Below are 24,479 nucleotides of genomic sequence, written 5' to 3'. Positions count from 1 at the left end.
CTAGGGATGTCGCTATGTGCGCATCTGCGCCAAAACCAGCGGTAGGCGCAGCAAAGTCGATCGGGTCACCCGCTGGTGTAAAGAAGTTCACATACGCAGAGAGACGGACTGCCGCCCAAACCCTGCGATCGCATGCCAGAAGCAATGTCGCCACGCCTTCGCCCGAATGGCAAAAGAAGGTAGAGTGGGCAAGGACGGTGTTTCCTAACTATGGGCAAGAGAAGCCCCAGCAAGAAGGTGCTCAGGCGAAGAGGCAACGTTCCATAGAGCTGCCCGGTCCGTCGGCGAAGAGATCGAAGATCCAGCCGCCGGTCTCCTTTGCCGAGATTACCAAAGATCGGGTCCTACTTGGACTTATAGACAGGGGAAATCCGGAGAACAGGATCCCCAGAAATAAATGAAAGGCGGTTGAGTCCAAGCTGTCTCTTATTTGCCTGCGTATGGAGCCAGAATTTGGCTCCCAGCAGCAATCGTATCACCGGAGGACATCCTTTATATGTTGCAAGAATGCAACCCACATCTCCCCACAAAAGACTGGAAAGTCGTTAAGGTGGAGGAGCACGCAGGTGACGTGAACCAAGCTGAATAAGGAGTCGGTCGCTCCCATAGAGGCTGCTCGGGGAACGCTCAACTATGGTTTCAGTGCCATACATATAAAGATTTACAAAGGGGATTCTAATTCCTCGGGAAGTCCTGTCGGCAACCCAGCTGAGCAGGTGCTTGCGGAGGAAGTGGAGGCCCCTGGTCTGCCGGAGGACGGCTACTCAACCGACTCGTCGCTGAGCAGAGAGATGCGAGCGCTGGGACCGGCAATCGATGAAGTGGACCTGAGCGATTCGGAGGCCGACGTTACTGTGGTGGAGGTTGCAGCTGGAGATGTTGCTAAGACTCCTGCAGATCAACCTACATCACAGTAAAACAGCGTCCGCTGCTCTTTTGCTTCGCCTGGCCAAAGGCGAAGCCGACGTGGTCTTAGTTCATGATGGGATGCGTTGCAAATGCCCACCATACTCAGTGGGGCTGCCCTATCAACAACGACAGAGGTGAGTCTTTATTTGATTTCATTCTAAATTCGAACTTATTTCTTTGTAACAGGGGCAATACCCCTACTTTTATAACAAAAACGTGCCAAACGATCATAGATCTAACCCTGGCATCAGATTCACTCATAAGCACAGTCACAAACTGGGCTGTCTCCGACGAGCACTCATTTTCAGATCACAGGTTTATAGAGACAACTTTGTCCCTAGTGTCACCTGCGCCGGTCAGCTTTGCCAACCCCAGGCGGGCAAACTGGAATAAATACAAAGAAATTCTATCGAGCTTCCTCCCCAGGGAGCCACCAGAAAGCACTCTTTGCACTCAGGAGCTAGATAATATAGTATACAAATTCACAGAAGCATGCAACGCGGCATTCACAGCTTCATGCCCGTTAGGGAAACCAAGAGGAAAGAAAAAACCTCCTTGGTGGACCCAGCAATTATCAATCCTCAAAGCCAAATCGAGAAACCTGTTCAACACAGCGAAAGCTACAAATGAGGACATAAACTGGCAAAGCTACAAAAAGGAACTAGCCACATACAAAAAGGCCATCAGAAAAGAGAAGAGAACTGCGTGGCAGAACTTCTGCTCGGATATTGAAAAGACAACTGATGCCGCAAGGCTCAGAAAAATACTTTCTAAGACAACCGTTTCCTTGGGCTATCTCCAAAAGGCTGACGGATCATGGTCGGACTCTAGTGGAGAATCCCTAAACCTACTCCTAGACGCTCACTTCCCAGGGAGCCTGCAAACAGGACATCCCCCAGGAAGACACACTGGAGAAGGAATAAACTTAAATCTCCTACTATCAGACCGTAATATAAACTGGTCCATTCATAGTTTTAAGCCATACAAATCGCCGGGACCGGACAATATAACACCGGCACATATTCAGCAAGCAGGAGAGCTAGCTATAAACTGGCTGAGAAAAATCTTCCAGACCATTCTTGCGAAAGTCGTTTTCATCCCTAAGGCAGGGAAGGCCACCCATACTGCAGCGAAGGATTTCAGACCGATAAGTCTGACATCATTCCTGCTAAAAATCCTAGAAAGACTGATAGGTCTACACATTAGAGACATCATTGACCCGACGCAGATATCAGAGGCGCAACACGCATACACCAAAGGTAAGTCGACCGAATCGGCGCTACACTTGGTAGTAAGCAACATCGAGAAATCACTCAGTATACAAGAATACACCTTGATCGCCTTCCTTGACATAGAAGGAGCTTTCAACAACGTGCTTCCCATGGCAATAACAGAATCCCTCACTGAACTAGGGGTTGAGCCACCGCTGGTGGGGCTGATCCACAAATTGCTGATAAGCAGACTGGTCACGGCCACATTAGGGACCTCGACCCAGACTAGATTAGTGAACAGAGGCACTCCGCAAGGAGGTGTATTATCACCCCTCTTATGGAATATCGCGGTAAATAAACTACTGCGGATTCTTGAAGGAGGAGGCTGTAAAATAGTGGCATACGCAGACGATGTCGCTATCATCTTTAATGGTAAGTATCCACAAACGTTATGCGATCTTATGACCGCAAAACTAAAAACACTATCGGAATGGACTACAAAGAACGGACTTGGGGTAAATCCCTCAAAAACGGAACTAGTCCTTTTTACAAATAGATACAAAATCCCAAAACTTAACCCACCCACTTTAAACAACTGTAATCTCTCTTTTAGGGAGCACGCAAGATACTTGGGGTTAGTATTAAATAAGCGTCTTAAATGGGGCTTAAACAACCAAGAGAGAACCAAGAAAGCGACCATTGCACTTTACTCTTGTAAAAAAGCAATCGGGCTAAGATGGGGTATGTCCCCTAAAATCGTCAATTGGATATACACAGCGGTAGTCAAGCCAATCATACTATATGGAGTGGCTCTGTGGTGGACCGCTTTACACAAACAATGTATCTTAACTTTGTGTATTAGTGGAACCCTTCGAACTACCCCAAATGCAATCTTGAACCTCCAGAGCCTGGACTTAGCAGGCATGGAAAGGGCGAAATCGGCAGCCATTCGACTAAGGGATACGGGGCAATGGAAAGCCCAACTGTATGGTCACGCTAAGATTCTTCAGCATGACAAATTGATCCCGCCAAAAACGGATCTATGTAAAACCCGTGAATACAGTCACACGCCCTTCGAAGCTCTGATCCCAGGCAGGGAAGTATGAGATCGGGGCCGACCGGGCTCAATAGACGCAATCTGTTTATATACAGAAGGCTCCAAACTAGACGGACACGTAGGTGGAGGCATATACTCCGAGCAATTAGAGATCAGGCAGTCATTCAGACTTCCCGACCACTGCAGTGTCTTCCAAGCGGAAGTGTATGCTATAATGGAAGCACTCGTCTGTTTAAGGGACTTAAACACCCAGAACAGACACATAAACATATATAGTGATAACCAAGCGGCTATTAAATCAATCTACTCGACGAATACAAACTCCCGAACATTAGCAGACTGTCGCAAATCTCTCCACGAGATGGCTAGTCAGTTTACTGTCAGCCGGGTCACCGGTATATCGTAGGCAACTGTATAGCAGACGAGCTAGCCAGGCAAGGCACCACCATACCTCTCCTTCCAGGAAAGGAGAATGTTGGCATGCCTATGGCTACTTGCAAGCTAATTATTAAAAACCATTTCAGCAAATTAGCCAACACTCATTGGCAAAACACACCGCAATGCCGAATCTCTCACCAGACATGGCCTGCAATAAACAATAAGAAAACATCAGAACTACTCAATTTCAGCCGCACTGAGAGCGGCATGCTAATTCGAGTACTCACAGGCCACTGGCTCGTTGGCGCACACGCCGGCAGGCTAAAAGCCCCAAAAAATGATTTTTGCAGAAGCTGCAGGGATGAGGAAGAAGAGGAAACGGTGGAACACCTACTCTGTTCATGCCCAGCCCTATGCAGGCTTAGACTGAAACACTTAGGATATCCTTTCATAAATGACCTGACCGAAATATCTCAGATTAACCTGAAGAGTCTAAGCTCTTTTATTAAATCCTCCGGATGGGGGACTTGCTGATCGACCAACCTACAGGCTGACTCTTAACGGATAGGGGACCCAAAAATATAGAGATCATACGCTATCAAAATGGACCCACAGAGGTCTAAGTGTGCCAGGCTATAGTCTAACAGCCGTCCTAACCTAACCTACTGTCGGTGATAGCCTTTATCTTCTTGCCATAAATGTAATATTTGAATCGCTCCAATGAGCGACGGCTAAAGCCTCAAGTTTGTAGCTGTGATAGTTCTTCTCCGGTTTGGAAGTAGCTCGGCTATAATAAGCGATTGGTTTCAGCTGATCCTCCTCACTTTGTTGTAATACTCCGACTAAACCAACGGTACTGACATCCGTATGCAGTTCATGCTCTGCGTCTAGGCGATAACTAATGACAACTGGATTTGAGATTAGGCATTTCTTCAACTCGTCGAAGGCTTCTTTTTGTGACGTTTTCCAAGTAAACGGCATATCCTTGCGAAATAGACTCAATGGCCCTGAAATTATAGCATATCCAGCAACAAATTTTCCGGATATAACCAGTGAGACCCAAATACTTTTTCACATCGGTAATTTTTCCAGGTTTAACGTTAGTCCGCACTCCTTTAAAACTTTCAGGATCCTCACAAGCTTCACGAACATCTCATCAAATGTTTTGCTGGGAATAAGGATGTCGTCCATGTAGTGTATCATATCGCCTTTCTGCATCCTCTTCTGTAGCTCTTCCATGAGTCGATTGAAAACCGCAGGTAGGTTCTTCAATTCGAACGGAAGTCGCTTGAACTCGTATAATCCATCTGTGGTGATGAATGCTGTAAATTTTCGGCTCTCTGGTGCTATCTCTATCTGATAGTATCCACTGTTGAGATCCAGGGATGAGAAGTACCTAAATCTTTTCACCTCCTGCAGACGCTCTTCGATGGTCGGCACTGGGAAATTCTCCTTCTTGATCAGCTTATTCAGGCGGCGGTAATCGACGCACATTCGATCGCTACCATTCGGCTTCTTGATGAGCACCACCGGGCTATTAGATTGAATTTATTATTACATTGGAAATTGTACACGTTCTGCTCTGGAATACGACTCTAATTCGACTAATTATAATTACAGAGTCTGGTAACACTACCAGAAGGGACTTATCAAGACTTTTCTAGGGCGGATGAATACATACTTAATTAGGCGCTGTTCACACAAGTTAGAGGCCAGTAACTATAGAGGTTTTTTAAAGTTGTCAGCTATTCCTAAGCTCTTTGAAAAAATCATTATTCCTCATTGAACTCTGGAGTATGGGCCTCCCGTTTAGAGTCCACAATACGGAATACATATTGGTAAAAAAAAACTTCCTTCTTTTTGCAAATCTTAACTTACCTTCTTATTCTAGTAGACTTCTGTTTATTAATTCACCCTCCATAGCCAACCGTAGAAAGATGCTTGGTACTATCTTTATTTATTACCTTATACATGGTGATATTGACTCCCCCGACTTGGTAAGTCGGCTAAACTTTTCTGTGCCAAATAGATTAACTAAAAATTATATTCCCCTAATTTTAAATCATTGTAGATCTAACTATGCCTTGCATGAGCCTTTCAGACTATTATGTTCTGACTATAATAGACTTTTTCCTGTGATCTCAAAACTCTCTGCCGCTCCTAAAACGAATAATACTAACTTCGTTGGCACAGAATTTATCTTAATATTACTTTTTTTCCCCGGACTTTTACTTATATTTTCTTATCTCGCGTCTATCTTCTCGCGAATCGTGCCGTAGGAATCACGGCGGCGCCCCTCGGTCGGTTGGACGAGTAAGTGGGCCGTGGGACTCCTCGCGAAAAAAAAGAAAAAAATTCTACTTGCTTATGCTAAAACTTAATTTAGCTTTGCCTTATAATCCACTTTTTCTTCACACCAGGCAATGAAGACTTGCTGCACTGCTTGATCGCTTTGTTAAGGGCTGGTGCGAAAAGTTATCTATTTCTTGAATATGGCTTTCAGCATTGACATAAGTTTGGGCTTAGAAAATTAAGTTTTTAAAATGATGCTTTTTCTATGCTCTGTAATAGAAGACTGCTATGATAACATATGGTTTGATTTAAGTAAACCACAAAATTCTCTGCAACGAACCCAAATAATTTTCGACTAATCTGATTTATGCCTGTCGTGTAATGAATTAACGTAGAGGTCAATTTTATGAAAATTTGAATGTAGCGCCCAGTATTTCATTATTTGTTATCAGTATAAATAATTGTTATCGATGTATGTATGATGTTGTTATTCAGCAGCCCCTTAAATGATGCCCTCTTCCCTAAAGCCTAGTATCCAGATCGACGAAAACCGTACGCCAGTCATGAGAGAGAGCAAGAGGCAAACAGCTGGCGTTCACTTTTCGTCGGGCCTTTTTTTCACGTCGGTCCACAGATCGACGAAAAAAATACCAGAAAATTCCATAGCGTTGTCAGCCTGCGGAAATGAACTTTGAATGAACCCTAGCGAAAAGATTAAAAAATTTAATCTTTTGGCGTGCGCTTCTCACTGAACATTATAAGAAATGGAGGGAAAAACTCAAAAAACTCACAAAAGTCGATTGCAGGTGCTTACATGTGAGGACAAAATAACATTAATACTATCTTGGGTGCCTCTTGTCAGAGCAAAATGTTTTTTAGGGCCAGAATGTACGAAAAAACACAATAAAAGTGCAGCTATGAACTTTAAATTAGCAAATAATTATCAGAAAATTAAAAAAAACAACTGTTAAATTTAAATTGTATTGTTTTTTAATTCCTTTGTACACCGGCAGACTTGTCTTGCCAAGGTATTTGATAATATCTTTTAAAGGCTCTTTCCCGCAAATACGATGTTTGAACTTTAACTGCTTGTCAACAAACCCAGCTGATTGACAGTAAGACCGTGGCACGCTTAAATCTGATGAACTCTCAAAATTTTGGTCACACTGGAAATATTAAAGTTTTCACGCTAGCGTAATCGTTTGTCGATCTGGATACTAGGCTGAAGAGTCCATCCGTCTGAAACGGTTGGGATTTTTAACAAATGTGTAACTCCGATTCCCACAGACCACATCCACCATCCGATAACAGCTGATCTGAACAGCTGTGGCTCATCATTTTAGCCCGTTGCATTTAGCACAATATTTACAATGAGCACAACAGCGTTATAAATAAAAATTGGTAGCAGGCCGCAAGTGATCTACGCGAACAACCAAATCGAATATGTCTACAGATTTTTGACAGCCTGCAGCAAAAATATGAACCGCTTTTGCCCAATATTGTCTAAATGGTAACAAATAAACTTCATTACATATAAATGTTTGTTTTTGTTTTATTATAATTTCATATTTTATTTTATTTTTAATGTTAAGGATGTCAGACAGCCGAGATTAATTCAATGCGCTCGCTGCTCCTCCAGCCTTTCTCCAGCGTTATATCCACAAGCTCGGCCTTCTGGTCCACCTTTTCGCGCTTTGCGGGGTCCGCAGAGCTGCCTAAGCGTTGTCTTTCGATGTAGAGGCTTCCATGTCATTGGGGTCCACATCTAAGACCTTCAAAAGAATACCTGGAATAAATATATTTTATTAGAAATTGTAAACCAGAAATATAAGTCTGGGGACATACTCTCGTTCTCCAAGGTATTCTGCTCCATGTTGTGAGTACGGTATGCGCCTAGGAAAGAGTGGAGCACCTCTTACTGCTGCCACACGGATGGAGCAGTAATTAATTAATTATTACAAGTATAAACAGCATTTTTTGGATTGGCGCCTTCCCTATTCAAAAGTTACATGCCATTATTTTTTTAAATTTTCGTAGTGATTGTTAAATTTCCACTGTCAAGAAGAAGAACTCAGAGCTGCACCAAAAAAACATCGCCTAACTATCGCATAAAAAAGTCGGTCAAAATTGGATGGGGAACTAACTCCACATTTTCGGAATGGCAAAACCTTATGGACCTTCCGTTCAACGGATGGTGGATGGATCTCTGTGGGAAGACGGCATAGAGTTGCAAAAACATCGATGGTGGTACCATCGATAGTATTGATTTTTTGCAGAGTAAACGTCGATACTATGGAACATATGTACTACTCGTATATACTACCTGCAAAAGAAAGACAACTTTTGTGAAAGTTTTAAGCAGATAGCTTTAAAACTGGGGGACTAGTTTGCGTAGAAACGGACAGACGGACGAACATGGCTAGATCGACTCTCCTGGTGATGCCGATCAAGAATATATATATTTTATAGGGTCGGAAATGTCTCCTTCACTGCGTTGCAAAGTTTTGACTGAAATTATAATACCCTCTGCAAGGGTATAAAAAGAATAGTTCAGGGGAAATGGAAAATACCATAAAACAACCATCCCCAGCGCCCTCCACATTCTGTTCTGCCCCAAAGAACTAGCCTCATCCTTTCATCTTTCCTATCAGAGGCTTACTTAGTAAGCTGACTAAATTGTACTCGGATAGTTTTTTCTTCCCATATAATATTATTGTATGAACAGAAACCTGGTTAAAGCCGGATATTCTTAGCTCTGAAATATTCCTGGGTAAGTACACGATTTACAGGCTTGATCGTCAGTCGAGACGGGGAGGTGGTCTTGATTGCTGTCAACTCAACCCTTCGTCTGAATTACTAACTTTCGAAGAATTTAATGACATCGAACTCCTAGGTATAAAATTATCGTTTCCCGGTAGTTTTGTATATATTACCCTTTCATATATCCCACCATCATCTGAGTTCCCAATTTACGCAAATCACCTTTCCGTTATCCAGTCCATTTCCAAAAAACTGACAGATCGAGATCAGTAGTAGTATTAGGTGATTTTAATATACCTAGTGCGACATGGTCCCCAGACAAAAAACTCTAATATTTTACTTCCTTTAGCGCAGCATGACTTTATTGACGGCTTACTTACTCTGTAAAACGAAAGGCAAACTTTCAGCGTTTAAATACTTTTATATCCGGTTATAACTTGTCGGAATTCTATTCATGCAAAAACATGGCTAAGGTCGTTAATATAATTAATAATGCATTGAACTCCTTATTTTATCTGTGTGTTCCGTTATACTATCCGTCAATTTCAAATAAACCTCCATGGTTTAATAAGGAGTTGTCAAAATGGTTTAATAATGTTAAGACCAAATTATCCGCCATCCCAAAGCTTTTCGAAAACGTTATTGCACCCCACTTGCAACATCTTTGTAAATCAAATATATCTCCATGTCAACATGGATTTATAAGGCGAAGATCTACGACGACAAACCTCTTGGAGTAATGACATTTTGTAGGGTGAACCCACAATATGCCACGTATACGCTGGGTGGTGGTTCGTTGTCTAGAATCACGCATGTTGTTGACCTTGACGTCCTTCTTGACCCATATCTTAATCCTACTCTAGTAGATTTCTTCTAATTAACATACCATCCCTATTAAACCGTAAATCGATGCTTCACACTACCTTTATTTATAAACTTATTCACGGGGATGTGGAGAGTACCGAGTTACTGGGTCGCCTAAACTTCTCTGTGCCTAATAGAATTACCTGAAATTTTATTCCTCTAACTTTAAATCATTGCCTAAGCTTCTCTGTGCCTAATAGAATTACCAGGAATTTTATTCCTCTAACTTTAAATATTAAATTATGATATGCATGAACCTTTAAGAGTATTGTGTAGTGACTATAGTAGACTATACCACACTATTTCCACTACTGACTCCTTGCCAATATTAAAATCATTAGTTTTATCTTATTTAGCACAAAATAAGTATTAGAATTTTGTTTCGTATGCATTCTATTTAGTCTGTCCGTTTCCTTTTTCACTTCTCGCGATCTCGTTTTTTACGCCCATTTGGAAATAGGGCTCCGCTTTTCGTTGTTGCGAGTTGGGGGGGGCGAATGCTCCTATATCATACGATGCCAAGTTTCCATTATTGTTAACAAAACACCCGATAGGTGTTTTATGGGGACGGTGTTGGCTTAAGTCAGTTAAGCTGACCGTTATGTGAAGTTGTAACATTTTAAAGTATTGTGTAAATTAGTTTACGGCGAAGGCGGGAGCACAATAACGTTCTCTCTCGCTCTCTGCGACATAAATCTAAATATAGACTTTATTCGTTGAAGTGAGTTGAGCCGCAAAGACGTTTATTTATTCGTTCGCTTTCGTTTTTTGTTAATTAATAATTTTAGCCACCAAATATTCGTTGTTTTTATATGTAGAAAACTATCTAAATTTTCTTCGATGATCGATGTGTAACGGTAACGGCGTTTGACTTCATCTGCTTGAAATAACTTCTCAATAAAAATCATATTGAAGTTATTCTGCTGTTAGCAGCGCAAATATTGATACGTCTGCCGCTGCGCTGCCCGAAAAACAGAACAAAAACAATGAATATGTTAAGCCGGATGTGCAGACTACATTCAAATTAAAAGGAAGCTGAGCCCCCTAAATTTTCAACGCAAAATAACCCATGGTAATGCTAGTCTGGCTGCAATAGAAACGCCCATGAATATAAACCGATTTAAACTCTCGGACGAACTGAAGTTGAGAAAATGAAGCCAAAGCCTTCGTCTATTTATATTTGAGAAAAAGTTCCAATGTTCTTGTCAACAAAACCATCAAGCTTATTGGAAAGGATAACTTCCACATAATACCCCTTGTAAAGGCCAACATTCAAGAAACAAAAGTTCAAATGAAGTCTGAAGATAATTACAGAGTATTATCGAGTACAGAGAGAGTATTACCGAGAATAAAAATAACTTTTACACGTATCAGCCAAAAAGCAGCAAGGGCCTGCAAGTCGTACTTAAGGGCATGGAGTCCGACGAAACGCCTGCAGAGATAACAAATGCGCTACAAGAGAAGGGATTTACCGCCAAGACACTCTTTAGAGTAGAGCTCGCACCAGAAAATAAGCCGCTGAAGAAATACAAAGTGCACCCTATAAACAATCTTCAGTTCCTGCTGCACCGCAGAATTGCAGTTAAGGAACCGCACAATGTGCGATCTGACAAGAATATGGCCATACAAGGTCATACTACGCCCGGTGTGTGTAGTTTGTGGAAAGCTTCATGACTCCGCACACTGCCCAGCGAGCGAAGATGACTGCAACTCAACACACTGCTAACTACAGAGATTGCCCAGTTTATAAGAATCTGAAAATTAGCATCCATCAGAGTGGAACTACTGTCCGCACCGAAAATAAACAAACCTAAGTCTTCTTCTCGACTGCAGCCAGATCGTCAATAGGACCCATAAACTCAGACAAAAATGTGATATCCGCAAGCGTTTTAAAATCAGGGCTGCTTACCCCAGTCTCAAAAAGTTCATCTCTGCAATCAGCATATCAAGAACCGAATACGGTCTACCAGCATCAATCGCCGGAGCAGCCAAGAAGCAACTTTGAAGCGGAGTTTATGTCGTTAATGTTAAGGATGTCAGACAGCCGAGATTAATTCAATGCGCTCGCTGCTCCTCCAGCCTTTCTCCAGCGTTATATCCACAAGCGCGGCCTTCTGGTCCACCTTTTCGCGCTTTGCGGGGTCCGCAGAGCTGCCTAAGCGTTGTCTTTCGATGTAGAGGCTTCCATGTCATTGGGGTCCACATCTAAGACCTTCAAAAGAATACCTGGAATAAATATATTTTATTAGAAATTGTAAACCACAAATATAAGTCTGGGCACATACTCTCGTTCTCCAAGGTATTCTGCTCCATGTTGTGAGTACGGTATGCGCCTAGGAAAGAGTGGAGCACCTCTTACTGCTGCCACACGGATGGAGCAGTAATTAATTAATTATTACAAGTATAAACAGCATTTTTTGAATTGGCGCCTTCCCTATTCAAAAGTTACATGCCATTATTTTTTTAAATTTTCGTAGTGATTGTTAAATTTCCACTGTCAAGAAGAAGAACTCAGAGTTGCACCAAAAAAACATCGCCTAACTATCGCATAAAAAAGTCGGTCAAAATTGGATTGGGAACTAACTAGAAATTTTCGGAATGGCAAAACCTTATGGACCTTCCGTTCAACGGATGGTGGATGGATCTCTGTGGGAAGACGGCATAGAGTTGCAAAAACATCGATGGTGGTACCATCGATAGTATTGATTTTTTGCAGAGTAAACGTCGATACTATGGACCATATGTACTACTCGTATATACTACCTGCAAAAGAAAGACAACTTTTGTGAAAGTTTTAAGCAGATAGCTTTAAAACTGAGGGACTAGTTTGCGTAGAAACGGACAGACGGACGGACAGACGGACATGGCTAGATCGACTCTCCTGGTGATGCTAATCAAGAATATATATATTTTATAGGGTCGGAAATGTCTCCTTCACTGCGTTGACTGAAATTATAATACCCTCTGCAAGGGTATAAAAAGAATAGTTCAGGGGAAATGGAAAACACCATAAAACAACCATCCCCAGCGCCCTCCACATTCTGTTCTGCCCCAAAGAACTAGCCTCATCCTTTCATCTTTCCTATCAGAGGCTTACTTAGTAAGCTGACTAAATTGTACTCGGATAGTTTTTTCTTCCCATATAATATTATTGTATGAACAGAAACCTGGTTAAAGCCGGATATTCTTAGCTCTGAAATATTCCTGGGTAAGTACACGACTTACAGGCTTGATCGTCAGTCGAGACGGGGAGGTGGTCTTGATTGCTGTCAACTCAACCCTTCGTCTGAATTACTAACTTTCGAAGAATTTAATGACATCGAACTCCTAGGTATAAAATTATCGTTTCCCGGTAGTTTTGTATATATTACCCTTTCATATATCCCACCATCATCTGAGTTCCCAATTTACGCAAATCACCTTTCCGTTATCCAGTCCATTTCCAAAAAACTGACAGATCGAGATCAGTAGTAGTATTAGGTGATTTTAATATACCTAGTGCGACATGGTCCCCAGACAAAAAACTCTAATATTTTACTTCCTTTAGCGCAGCATGACTTTATTGACGGCTTACTTACTCTGTAAAACGAAAGGCAAACTTTCAGCGTTTAAATACTTTTATATCCGGTTATAACTTGTCGGAATTCTATTCATGCAAAAACATGGCTAAGGTCGTTAATATAATTAATAATGCATTGAACTCCTTATTTTATCTGTGTGTTCCGTTATACTATCCGTCAATTTCAAATAAACCTCCATGGTTTAATAAGGAGTTGTCAAAATGGTTTAATAATGTTAAGACCAAATTATCCGCCATCCCAAAGCTTTTCGAAAACGTTATTGCACCCCACTTGCAACATCTTTGTAAATCAAATATATCTCCATGTCAACATGGATTTATAAGGCGAAGATCTACGACGACAAACCTCTTGGAGTAATGACATTTTGTAGGGTGAACCAACAATATGCCACGTATACGCTGGGTGGTGGTTCGTTGTCTAGAATCACGCATGTTGTTGACCTTGACGTCCTTCTTGACCCATATCTTAATCCTACTCTAGTAGATTTCTTCTAATTAACCTACCATCCCTATTAAACCGTAAAACGATGCTTCACACTACCTTTATTTATAAACTTATTCACGGGGATGTGGAGAGTACCGAGATACTGGGTCGCCTAAACTTCTCTGTGCCTAATAGAATTACCTGAAATTTTATTCCTCTAACTTTAAATCATTGCCTAAGCTTCTCTGTGCCTAATAGAATTACCAGGAATTTTATTCCTCTAACTTTAAATATTAAATTATGATATGCATGAACCTTTAAGAGTACTGTGTAGTGACTATAGTAGACTATACCACACTATTTCCACTACTGACTCCTTGCCAATATTAAAATCATTAGTTTTATCTTATTAAGCACAAAATAAGTATTAGTATTTTGTTTCGTATGCATTCTATTTAGTCTGTCCGTTTCCTTTTTCACTTCTCGCGATCTCGTTTTTTACGCCCATTTGGAAATAGGGCTCCGCTTTTCGTTGTTGCGAGTTGGGGGGGCGAATGCTCCTATATCATACGATGCCAAGTTTCCATTATTGTTAACAAAACACCCGATAGGTGTTTTATGGGGACGGTGTTGGCTTAAGTCAGTTAAGCTGACCGTTATGTGAAGTTGTAACATTTTAAAGTATTGTGTAAATTAGTTTAGGGCGAAGGCGGGAGCACAATAACGTTCTCTCTCGCTCTCTGCGACATAAATCTAAATATAGACTTTATTCGTTGAAGTGAGTTGAGCCGCAAAGACGTTTATTTATTCGTTCGCTTTCGTTTTTGCTAATTAATAATTTTAATTCGTTGTTTTTATATGTAGAAAACTATCTAAATTTTCTTCGATGATCGATGTGTAACGGTAACGGCGTTTGACTTCATCTGCTTGAAATAACTTCTCAATAAAAATCATATTGAAGTTATTCTGCTGTTAGCAGCGCAAATATTGATACGTCTGCCGCTGCGCTGCCCGAAAAACAGAACAAAAACAATGAATATGTTAAGCCGGATGTGCAGACTACATTCAAATTAAAAGGAAGCTGAGCCCCCTAAATTTTCAACGCAAAATAACCCATGGTAATGCTAGTCTAGCTGCAATAGAAACGCCCATGAATATAAACCGATTTAAACTCTCGGACGAACTGAAGTTGAGAAAATGAAGCCAAAGCCTCCGCCTATTTATATTTGAGAAAAAGTTCCAATGTTCTTGTCAACAAAACCATCAAGCTTATTGGAAAGGATAACTTCCACATAATACCCCTTGTAAAGGCCAACATTCAAGAAACAAAAGTTCAAATGAAGTCTGAAGATAATTACAGAGTATTATCGAGTACAGAGAGAGTATTACCGAGAATAAAAATAACTTTTACACGTATCAGCCAAAAAGCAGCAAGGGCCTGCAAGTCGTACTTAAGGGCATGGAGTCCGACGAAACGCCTGCAGAGATGCGCTACAAGAGAAGGGATTTACCGCCAAGACACTCTTTAGAGTAGAGCTCGCACCAGAAAATAAGCCGCTGAAGAAATACAAAGTGCACCCTATAAACAATCTTCAGTTCCTGCTGCACCGCAGAATTGCAGTTAAGGAACCGCACAATGTGCGATCTGACAAGAATATGGCCATACAAGGTCATACTACGCCCGGTGTGTGTAGTTTGTGGAAAGATTCATGACTCCGCACACTGCCCAGCGAGCGAAGATGACTGCAACTCAACACACTGCTAACTACAGAGATTGCCCAGTTTATAAGAATCTGAAAATTAGCATCCATCAGAGTGGAACTACTGCCCGCACCGAAAATAAACAAACCTAAGTCTTCTTCTCGACTGCAGCCAGATCGTCAATAGGACCCATAAACTCAGACAAAAATGTGATATCCGCAAGCGTTTTAAAATCAGGGCTGCTTACCCCAGTCTCAAAAAGTTAATCTCTGCAATCAGCATATCAAGAACCGAATACGGTCTACCAGCATCAATCGCCGGAGCAGCCAAGAAGCAACTTTGAAGCTATGATATGCAGCATGCAACAAAACCTTACGGAGTTTATGTCGTTTATGCGCACAACTATGCTAGATTTAATGCGAAACCAATACTGATTCAAATGCTGGTTTCACAACAATCCAAATAATGACTTCCCTACAGGATACATCTATAAATATACAACTAAATACTGGCAACCAACTTACCCTAGCCGCGGCATAGCTGAAGCTGAGTTTATGCAGATTTTCAACCCACTAGGAGACTACTTCATAGCAGCAGAAGACTGCAATGCCAAGCACACACACTGGGGATCTCGTCTCGTGACTCCAAAAGAAAAGCAGCTCTATAATGCAATTATAAAAGCCAAGAACAAGCTCGATTATATTTCTTCTGGCAGACCAACATACTGGCCGGCAGACCCAAAGAAACTACCCGATTTAATAGACTTTGCGATTACCAAAAACATTCCTAAGTATCTGAGAGGAGCCGAATGCCTTTCAGATCATTTATCTGATCACTCGCCTGTTTTGATTATTTTTGTTCACTCTGACAAACAGGAACTTGGAAAAAATCGTTAAAATTGACTTCTCAGAAAACCAATCGAATTAGGTACAGGAAATATATTAGCTCACACACTGAGCTAAGTCCTCATCTCAACGATAAATACACTGGAGTCTGTACTCGTCTCTGGAGCTCGAGTTTCATTACCTCAAACTACAAATACGCAATGCAACCAAAAGAAGACAAGTCTGCAAATCGAACAGCTCGTCCTCGAAAAGCGACGCTTACGTCGAGTGTGGCAAGTCCACAGATCGCCATCTGCTAGGCAAAGCTTAAGACATACCACACGTCAACTCACTAAAGCTTTACAGCAAGGAGAAGCATATGCCCAGCGCCGCTACATAGAGCAATTGTCAACATTTAGTACAAAACACCCACTATGGAGAGCTCACCCAACTCTAAGCTCACCGAAAAAACTGTGATGCCTATTAAATATCCAACAGGCGGCTGGGCGAGCATCGATGCAGACCAGCTCGTTTGCCAACAGCTTAAAAATGTGTTCCAACCAAATCCTGCCACTAGTGCGGTCAATTGAGCTTTGCCCAAACGAAATCGTTAACATTATAAAAAATCAGCTGAATCCGAAAAAATCCCCGAGCTGCGACCTCATAGCTCCCAAAATGTTCATTGAGCTCCCATATTGCGCCGTTTGCACTATCACCCAGCTTTTTAATGCCATCACAAAACTTGGGCACTTTTCAGTGAGATGGAAAAAGTCAATTTAATAATGATAGCAAAGCCGGGAAAAGACCTCACAATAGACCTATAAGCCTACTTTCATGCTTATCTAAACTCTTTGAAAAATTCGTTTTGATTCGGATAAACACATACCTAAGAATACAGGAAGGAATCCCGTCACATCAATTTGGGTATCGTGAAAAGCAGGGAACAATTGAGCAGGTAAACCGGATAACATCAGAAATTCAAAACGCGTTCAAAAAACGAGAGTACTGTAATACCATATTTGTAGATGTCTCTCAAGCATTTGATGGAGTTTGGCTAAAAGATCTAATGTACAAAATCGAGACAATGTTCCCCTACAACACCCACAATAGGGTTGTTGATAATATATCAAAAAATCAATATATCGATATTTTTTTGTAAAAATTATATATTTATAACGTGATTTTTTGTTTGCCCAAATATCGGAAATCCGATATTTTGTTTTGATATTTTTTGATATTTTTGTCTTTGGACACTCTGAATTCCAACGCGACATCGAGTGAACGAATTCAAGCGCGAAATAAAAAAATGAGTGTAAAATCAAACTATACGGTATAAAAAACAACGTCCGCCATCAAATGTGTTGTGTGCAACTCAAGAAGCAGGATGACTGACGCACACATAATGCAAAGGGTGTTCTTAAGGCAGGCTTGCACCTTGTGAGGTCAAAAATATCAATTTTTTTTTTTGCAGTTTCGGATACATACATGTTTTAATTTTACTCTCCTAAAATTTCAAGTCGAAATCTCTTTTCAAATCTCTTTTTCTCTTTTCTTTTTTTTCAAAAGCTCATAGTTTTTGCATTCTTTATGTTTTTTCAAATATTCTAGTTCAAGCCATGCGAACAAGGGTACAGATTAAGAATATATTCGTTTTTTGCGTTTCAGATTGTTTCTTAAAATTCCAAAAAATCCGCCCTGAGGACGAGTTTTTGGGTACTCCCCCTCCCCCCTTCGCTTGGATCGCACTCAAAAAAATTGTGTAGCTTCAATAAACTGTACCCTACAACTGGCTAAAATTTTATTTCCATACCTACCATACTTTCCAAGAAATAAATTCCAGAAAAAAATCAGGTTTTGGGCGCCAACAAGGTGCAAGCCTGCCTTAAAATCCCTAATCACAGCATACTGGTCATAAAATATATATAATAAAAATACTATTGTTTTTAAAAAGAAACTTATTGTCTTTTTATTGTGGGCGGTCAATTTTTTCATTTAACACAAAAAATATCAAATAAATATAAAATGTATCGACATTTTTATGTGATATTTTAAATATTATCATTTTTTTTTTTGAAAAAAAAATATCATCGATACGATATTTTAAAAAATTTTGACAACCCTAACCCACAAGCTTTTAGAGTCTTACCTCTACGACAGAAAATTTGTTGTGAGGTACAACATTGGTATAACTGAGATTTCTCTATTGCAGCTGGAGTTCCTCAAGGCAGCGTGCCTGGGTCAACATTATATGCCCTCTCCACAGCAGACATCCCGACAAGCACACGACTACCAACATCGACGTTTGCTGATGATACAGCTATTCTTAGCCGCTCAAAATGCCCGATTCTTCTGCCTTCATCTGGTCGATGTCGAAAAATGGCAGAATAATAGTGAACGAACAAAAATGCAAGCACGTTACGATCACCCTGAACATCACCGCTCACGTTAAACAACACTGTACTCCCGGAAGCAATCGAAGTGACGTCGACAGAGGACTCATATGGCGTTGGCACATTGAATCCAAAAGAACACACCTAATGCTAAATGCCAGCAGCCTTCATTGGCTTATCAATGCTCGGTCTTACCTTAGCCTTGAATATAAAGTCCTGCTATATAACTCGGTACTAAAGCCTATATGAATGTACGGCTCTCAGTTATGGGGGAATGCCAGCAATAGCAATATTGACATAGTCCAGCGAGCTCAATCGAAGATGTTGAGAGCAATCACCGGGGCACCGTGGTATGTTCGCAACGAAAACATAAACCACTCAAAGAAGTGATTGCAGAACTAAAGGAAAAGTACTTTACCAAGCTATCTTTGCACCCTAATCACCTAATCACGTCTCCGTCGCATTGACTTACCCAACCAGCGACCGACTTGAGCGATGCGCAACCAGAATCCAGTCTTAGTATACTGTTAGTTAAATTTTAATATTAAGATTCATAAACTTATTGTTAGTCTCAAAATTAAGAGAAGATACAACAAATAAAAGCAAAGTTAATAAAAAAAAATAAAAAAACAACTAAACAATTAAAATTCAAAGCCATTATGTTTTGACGTTCTCAATGTAAAGCTAATTCCAACAGTTTCAGTTCATTCCGATATAGAAACAGTCCAGCCTTTGATCTGATGGCATCGACGTGAACTATTGGTGCGCCACCTAGCACCCATTGACCTGCCGACGTGTTTTTCCCTACAATCGGTATAAGGACTCCTAGTTACACATTTCTGCATTCAGTTTTTCACCACAAGCGCTCAGAACCTGTTACCAGTGAACAGTTTTCGTTGATGAGCTGATAACAGCTGGTATCGAAATATGGCAAAAATAAATTGAAATTTAATCCTTTGTTTTTTTGTATGCTGCATATAGTCATCGTCCCACACATTCACCTTTCTTTCAGAAAAGGACAGTTCTCGCGAGGTATATAGATATATCAACAATGAATCCAATCAATCCTCCGGTGACGGGCTGCTATCAGGCAATATTATAAGATATGAAAGTACGCCTCCATCTCCTCTACCTAAAATAAGTCCAAAGAGTTTTGGAGAAATTTAGAACAGTTCCATCAAATGGGTGCACTCCTCATTGTACTCTTCTAGCTGGCAATAATCGCATTTTTGACGTAGATGCACTATAAACAACGCAAAGAAGTGGCCCTTCCGACACAAAGCAGAGCTCGTTACGCGCGGAGCTCTATTCCCCAATGGGCGTAAAAAACGATATCGAGAGAAGTGAAACAGGACAATATAGAAACGACAGACTAAGTTAGAATACATACGAAACTAATATTAATACTAATTATGTGCTAAGTAAGATAAAAATAAAAGTTATTAAAATTGGCAAAGGGTCGGTAGTAGAAAAAACATCGCATAGTCTATTATAGTCATTATACAGTACTCTAAACGGTCCATGCATATCATAGTTCGATCTACAAAGATTTAAGGTAAGAGGAATATAGTTCCTGGTAATTCTATTAGGCACAGAGAAGTTTATGCGACCCAGTAACTCGGGACTCTACACATCCCCGTGTATAAGTTTATGAATAAAAGTAGTGCCAAGCATCTACTAGAGTAGGATGGTAAAATTAGGCTCGCATTCCAGTTAAGGCCCGTAGGCCAGTAATAAAAAGTTCTTTTGCAGAAACTCTATCCGGTCTATATGTACGTTATATTGAGGACTCCAAACTGCTGAACAGTACTCCAGGATTGGACGGACTAGTGAAATAACATAGGGATCATCGAATTCCCTTAAACACCTTTTAATAAATCCAAGCACTCCCCTTGCTTTATTCATCATGGAAGTAATATGGTCACAAAACTTAAGTTTTGGGTCAAGAAGGACGCCAAGGTCATCAACATGACAACGCACCACTACCCAGCGTATACATGGCGTATTGTGGGTTCACCCTAAAAAATGTCATTACTTTACACTTTGGGCTATTTAAATCCAAAAGATTTTCACAACACAATGTTTGAAAAGGATTTAGGTCCGATTGAAGGTATGAACTGATTTCAAAGAGGACTCATAGAGTCCTACAACATGTATAACTTAAGATCGATGTTAGAAGATCACATGGAAACTCTACCTCTGTAATTCCTTGTATTCGATTTTATTCTATTTTTACGAAGGGCAATAACAATGACTCCTTCCAAATAAGTGGAAAGTGAGAAGTTCCAAATGGAACACACAGATAAAAGAAGAAAATCAATGTATTATAAAAGATATTAACGGCCATAGCCATGTTAGTGCATGAATAGAATTCCGACCAGTCATAACCGGGTATAAAAGTATTTAAACGCTGAAAGATGCCTTTCTTTTTACAGACTTTTCGGATTTGTAATTCAGCTCTGTTCTCGCATCTAAAGTCAACTCTAGAGTTAAGTGATAGGAGTCTTCTGCTTGTGTAAGTGGTGATGTTTTTAATAGACAAACGCCTTATGGATTTGAATCAAAACATAAGTGCAGCTAATGTCTTAAGGAGTTTTAAAAATTGTTTACTTGGTATAGCGCAATGTCAAGTAAGTCGTCAATAAAGTCATGCTGCGCTAAAGGAAGTAAAATATTGGAGTTTTTTGTCTGGGGACCATGTCGCACTAGGTATACTTAAATCACCTAATACTATTAACTGATCTCGATCTGACAGTTTTTTGGAAATGGACTGAATAACGGAAAGGTGATTTGCGTAAATTGGGAACTCAGATGATGGTGGGATATATGAAAGGGTAATATATACAAAACTACCGGGAAACGATAATTTTATACCTAGGAATTCGATGTCATTAAATTCTTCGAAAGTTAGTAATTCAGACGAAGGGTTGAGTTGACAGCAATCAAGACCACCTCCCCGTCTCGACTGACGATCAAGCCTGTAAATCGTGTACTTACCCAGGAATATTTCAGAGCTAAGAATATCCGGCTTTAACCAAGTTTCTGTTCATACAATAATATTTTATGGGAAGGAAAAACTATCAAGTACAATTTAATCAGCTTACTAAGTAAGCCTCTGATAGGAAAGATGAAAGGATGAGGCTAGTTCTTTGGGGCAGAACAGAATGTGGAGGGCGCTGGGGATGGTTGTTTTATGATATTTTCCATTTCCCCTGAACTATTCTTTTTATACCCTTGCAGAGGGTATTATAATTTCAGTCAACGCAGTGAAGGAGACATTTCCGACCCTATAAAATATATATATTCTTGATCAGCATCACCAGGAGAGTCGATCTAGCCATGTCCGTCTGTCCGTCCGTCTGTCCGTTTCTACGCAAACTAGTCCCTCAGTTTTAAAGCTATCTGCTTAAAACTTTCACAAAAGTTGTCTTTCTTTTGCAGGTAGTATATACGAGTAGTACATTTGGTCCATAATATCGACGTTTACTCTGCAAAAAATCAATACTATCGATGGTACCACCATCGATGTTTTTGCAACTCTATGCCGTCTTCCCACAGAAATCCATCCACCATCCGTTGAACGGAAGGTCCATAAGGTTTTGCCATTCCGAAAATTTCTAGTTAGTTCCCCATCCAATTTTGACCGACTTTTTTATGCGATAGTTAGGCGATGTTTTTTTGGTGCAACTCTGAGTTCTTCTTCTTGACAGTGGAAATTTAACAATCACTACGAAAATTTAAAAAAATAATGGCATGTAACTTTTGAATAGGGAAGGCGCCAATTCAAAAATGCTGTTTATACTTGTAATAATTAATTAATTACTGCTCCATCCGTGTGGCAGCAGTAAGAGGTGCTCCACTCTTTCCTAGGCGCATACCGTACTCACAACATGGAGCAGAATACCTTGGAGAACGAGAGTATGTCCCCAGACTTATATTTGTGGTTTACAATTTCTAATAAAATATATTTATTCCAGGTATTCTTTTGAAGGTCTTAGATGTGGACCCCAATGACATGGAAGCCTCTACATCGAAAGACAAAGCTCAGGCAGCTCTCCGGACCCCGCAAAGCGCGAAAAGGTGGACCAGAAGGCCGAGCTTGTGGAGATAACGCTGGAGAAAGGCTGGAGGAGTAGCGAGCGCATTGAATTGATCTCGGCTGTCTGACATCCTTAACATTAAAAATAAAATAAAATATGAAATTATAATAAAACAAAAACAAACATTTATATGTAATGAACTTTATTTGTTACCATTTAGACAATATTGGGCAAAAGCGGTTCGACAGCAATCAAGACTTATCCTCCCCGTCTGGACGATCGTCAGTCAGTAAAGTCTGTAAACTATGTACTTATCCGGGAAAATTTCTGTACATACAATAATATTATAAGGGAAAGAAAAACTATCCGAGTACAATTTATTCAGCTTACTAGTAAGCCTGTTGTATTCTGATAGGAAAGATGAAGGGAGGAGGCTAGTTTTTTGGAGCAGAAGAGGATGTAGAGGGCGCTGGGGATGGTTTATTAATGCTATTTTCCATTTCCCCTGAACTATTACTTTTTTAACAAAAACGCGACTTAGATTGAGATGCAACGAAAAGGAGTGTGGTGATGATCAAATTCGATTTAACACTGCATTTTAATTTCCAACAAACAGCTCTTAGAGCTATGCTTAGCTCCACGCTGGTGAGGAGAGTTCCGAGCTCCTCCGCGGTCAAGAGGTCTTGGCCGACCGTCCGAAGGAACAGGTGCTTTGCACCAGGACAGGAGCATTCGATAACCGACACCCAACTCGTAGCAATGTCGAGGAACACCAATTTAATTTATTCTCCTGAATAAAGGGGTTTAGCTTTTGAATATTCGTTACTACCGGTTTATTTTTCCGAATTTTACTATAACTTCAACCATTTTTTCAAAAGCGAAATTCAGTTCTCTTGGCGAAGTACGTGTTTTTCAAAGGTCTTCGTCCCTTTTCTGCACCTTTGAATAAAGCTGAAAACCGTTGCGATGAAAAGTTCTATTTTCTGAAGCAGATAATTTGGCTCTGGGCTAACTACGAGAGCTAATGCCGATTTGCGTAATTCCATCGACACTACTGCGGCCGGCAGTTCGAAATGTTGATTTACAGGCCAATTTATTTCTGATTCCAGCAAGAACATAGGCCCGCCGAACCAGATGGACGTTGTAAGCTCCTCAACGTCACATCCACGGGATACTATGTCTGCTGGGTTAACTTTCGTGGGAACGTGTCGCCAAGTTGGGTTCTCCGACCACTACTGAATCTCTGCGACCCGGTTTGATACAAAAACCGACAACGACGAAGGATGGGTTTCTATCCAGTGTAATGTGATCTCGGAGTCTGTCCATAGGAAAACATTCTCAATGGGACAATTTAGCAATGGCCTGACACGATTATACAGATCTATTAAAAGGTGAGCTGCGCACAGCTCAAGGCGAGGCAAAGTTTTCGTCTTGAGAGGAGCTACTTTTGATTTGGCGGTCAATAAAGACACCTTTAAACCTTCAGCAGCTTGAGTACGAACGTAGATGCACGCTCCATACGCTCGCATGGAAACGTCAGCGAAACCATGTATTTGAATCGGGACTTGCGGATCTGTGTGGACGAATCGCGATACCTTAATTTTCGGCAGCTGCAGAAGCGTTGCTTTAAAGGTACCCCAACTGCATTGGTAGCGACTCGTCCCAATCTAGCTTTCGAAGCCACAGCTCCTGCAACAACATCTTTGCCCTTGTGACTAAACATGAGACCAAGTGGATCGAAAAGTCGAGCAGTCACCGACAAAATATTTCGTTTTGTCGCGCGAAGATCCAGGAAAGAGTCATCCAACCGAAATTGGAAGTAATCTTTAACCGGTAACCAAACCACGCCAAGGGTCTTAGTTACGTCTGAGCCTGCCGTAAGTGGCATTACAGCGCTATCAGATGCGGATAACTCTGGGCAGTTTGAAAACCACTTTGCCAGTTCAAATCCTGCCTCTTGCAAAACCTGAGAAACTTCGTCTCGAAGGCCTTGCAGGTCCTCAACGCATCCGGCGCCAGTCAACAAATCGTCAACATAAAAATCTTTCT

At 40.8% G+C, this 24,479-nt stretch overlaps 1 pseudogene; it reads left to right on the top strand.

Annotated features, from left to right (window-relative positions):
• Positions 1–14: 14 nt before the first annotated feature.
• Positions 15–4,089, top strand: LOC123037480 (annotated as a pseudogene).
• The last annotated feature ends 20,390 nt before the right edge of the window (positions 4,090–24,479 follow it).

This window comes from Drosophila rhopaloa, unplaced genomic scaffold (assembly GCF_018152115.1).
Source record: "Drosophila rhopaloa isolate 14029-0021.01 unplaced genomic scaffold, ASM1815211v1 contig_166, whole genome shotgun sequence".
NCBI lineage: Eukaryota > Metazoa > Arthropoda > Insecta > Diptera > Drosophilidae > Drosophila > Drosophila rhopaloa.
This window is presented reverse-complemented; position numbering and strand designations above follow the sequence as displayed.